Source organism: Poecilia mexicana, unplaced genomic scaffold (genome assembly GCF_051168715.1).
Source record: "Poecilia mexicana isolate PSO_F unplaced genomic scaffold, ASM5116871v1 scaffold_6, whole genome shotgun sequence".
Lineage (NCBI taxonomy): Eukaryota > Metazoa > Chordata > Actinopteri > Cyprinodontiformes > Poeciliidae > Poecilia > Poecilia mexicana.
This window is the reverse complement of record NW_028263375.1, coordinates 12,952,259-12,955,257: the sequence shown is the minus strand read 5'-3', so window position 1 is coordinate 12,955,257 and position 2,999 is coordinate 12,952,259. Positions and strand designations below refer to the sequence as shown.

At 34.8% G+C, this 2,999-nt stretch overlaps 1 long non-coding RNA gene across 1 annotated transcript; it reads left to right on the top strand.

Moving 5' to 3' along the window:
- The first annotated feature begins 216 nt into the window (after positions 1 to 216).
- On the top strand, positions 217 to 2,087 carry LOC148158664 (uncharacterized). Its single transcript, XR_015763044.1, has 2 exons — positions 217 to 839; positions 1,706 to 2,087. It is a non-coding gene; the product is annotated as an uncharacterized LOC148158664 (long non-coding RNA).
- The last annotated feature ends 912 nt before the right edge of the window (positions 2,088 to 2,999 follow it).

Below are 2,999 nucleotides of genomic sequence, written 5' to 3'. Positions count from 1 at the left end.
TTGAATGTTCAGATAAAACTCTGCTCAGGGTGAATTACATATTTTAATGTTTGAAAATCTGATCTCTTTCAGAACATCACCCGTCTGTTATCCACCTACATAAGCACTGGTGAAGGGGGTCATCGGCCATCAAGTTTTAGATTGCAGTGGCTAATGATAAGTTTTGCCAGATCTAAAATGACTGAATCTAGTGTTAGAGCGATCATAAGGGTTCAGCTAAACTTGTATTTGGCAAGTCAGTTTTATTTGTCTTTATTTGCGTGGGGATGTGGAACTGTAAGGAGTGTTGTCTCTCTCTGTCTAGTAGATATGAGCTGCTATCAGCCCTGTGCTAGCTACAGAATAGTACAGAGCAAGGGGGAAGAAGGATGAGCAGCAACATGAGATTGGGATTGACAGCACTAAAACTCTCCTGCCACTGACTGGTTGTTTCTAGCACTGGGAGAAGGCAGAGGAAATAGATTTTTCACAGTATATCCCCCTATACTGTACCCTTGTTTCAGACATAAATATTTCTTAGGTGACAGCTTCAGTTAGAAGTTTAAATAAAATGTTAAACTTAATTTTAGTCATGGCATAATGAAAGGAGAATAACAATTTTAAAGATCTTTCAAATAGACTGCAAGCCACTGATCACTTTCGTTGTGACTTCCTTTGAATTTAGCTAAGTTTTCAAGTATGTGACCCTATAGTATACTGCTGGATTTTTGCGGTTGTTCTCATTGTTTTCTGATCTGCATATTTAGGAAAACACTGCTGAAGTCAGACGAGGGTGGATCCTAAAAGGTCTGTCTGTGTACCTGAATGAAGATCCAGAGAAGCTGGAGAAAGAGTACATGGTATATTAATTTATCTTTGTGTCTACAAAAGAGGTGATGATAGTTGGAGTTAATTGGACTTCCTGTGAATTACCAATAAATTTAAAGTAAGAGATGATCATTAAAACTCTTCTTTTTTTTCACTTGGGTACATTCAATTTTAATTTGACTTTTGAGATGCTTTTAGATTTCTCCCACAGAAAAGGATAATCATTAGTAAGATTGATATAATTACAGTTATTGTTAAGTGGGTTTAAAATGAGGATTTTTAGGTGAGTTAAACTCCACAAAAAGATCTTTGGCCTGTTTTATTTAGCCTTATTTTCTAACAGCATTGTTTCATACGCAGACAAAAATATGAACTAACTTTACCTAAGATGTTAGTACTGATCTATTTGGAAATAACTACCACACATAGTCATGACATTTCCTCCATCCAGGAAATAAGACAGGTTCTTCATGTATAAGATGTCTGGTTTGTGTACAGAGTCAGGGCTTTGTTTGCACATAAGTAGGACTAGTTTGGAATGACAGTCTGTGTGGTGGATCCTCAGACTGTCATTTCAATTGAGGAGAACAGGCCATGGAATATGGGGCCTATTTGGGATTCATCCCTTCTCTTCATGTTTTTCCATATGAGACAATATACCGTATTTTCCGCACCACAAGGTGCACCGGATTATAAGACGATTTTTGTGAAAATGTAGAAAATATGGTACCTTTTCTAAATGGGAAATCTTACCACTGGACTCACAATTAACACAGACAGGTCTTTGATGGACCTTAGCTGTTGGTGAGTCAGCCAAACAAGTGTAAAGTTATTTTTTTATTTAATGAGATGTGAAATCTCTCCTCCCCAAATCCCCACCCTTGTTTCCATCATCAAGGTGCACAAATGGCCGAGACCGTCTGTGGAATCTGTTATTCGACCGGAGAGTGCAGAGCCTGGTGATGCCATTGAGGATGTTGGGATTCTCCTGGACGGGGTGGAAGTGATGAACAACTTGAGCAATCTATCTTTACATGTTTTTCTAAAGACCGCAATGGAAAACTAAATTTTAACTGTTACATTTCGCAAAGTTGAGCGAATTTACTGACACTTTTTATGTTGTTAAGAATTTGATCTATGCTAAACACAGCCCAGTTTTTTTCTGGAATAACAAAACTGACCTTTTGTTGTTTATTTCAACTTTCAACTCAGCTGTTTTTTGTGCTGTGTAAAAAGAAAATGGATAACAATTTTGAAAATACAGTTCATGTTGTACTTTTTCTCATTGTTGAGTGTTCTTTCTTCTTTCAGTGTGGTCTTAAAACACTTCATTTAATAGCACTTAAGAAAATGTCTTTGAATTAACATAATTCAATCATGGAAAGATTTTCCACACGATTATATAGCTTTCTTTCAGCATGAAGCATGTTTGTTCAGCTAACTTAATTTTCATGAGTTGGATCAACGTAATTAAGTAGTGTGAAGTTATCAGTGTAAAATTAGTTAGGCTGGCTCTATTAAATTACATTGGGTCCAACTAAAGTAAATAAGTTGAATCAACCACAAAAATTAAGTTGAACCAACACATTTGCTTTAAATTGGAATAACCTTAATAAATTAAGTTGAACCAACACATTTGCTTTAAATTGGAATAACCTTAATAAATTAAGTTGAACCAACACATTTGCTTTAAATTGGAATAACCTTAATAAATTAAGTTGAGCCAACACATTTCCTTTAAATCGGAGTAACAAAATTACATAGTGCTGAAATAAAGCAAAGTAATCAGGTGGAAAATCTTTCCATGATTTTTTTATGTTAATCCAAAGAGTTATTTTTTTCAGTGTTGATGGAGGTTTGATATAAAGAACATCCTTTTTCAAACACGGTGATGTTTGTTTATTTTTTGTAGTGTATTATGTTACGTTAATGTGTTCAGTATGAAAAGCTTTTTACTCAATAGATATCACAAATTCTGCAGTACATTGCAACATTATTTAGCAATTTGGGATGCATTTCTTAGTAGTTTTATCTCTAATCTTGGGCACACATGGAGTTGGACAATGAACATTACTTATTAATAGTACGTATAAGTTTAGTATTGTGTCAATAAGACCAAGGAACATTTGAGATCATAAAACAGGAATAAGGGCCTGTTTGCATACAAAATTATTATATTTTAACATTGTATT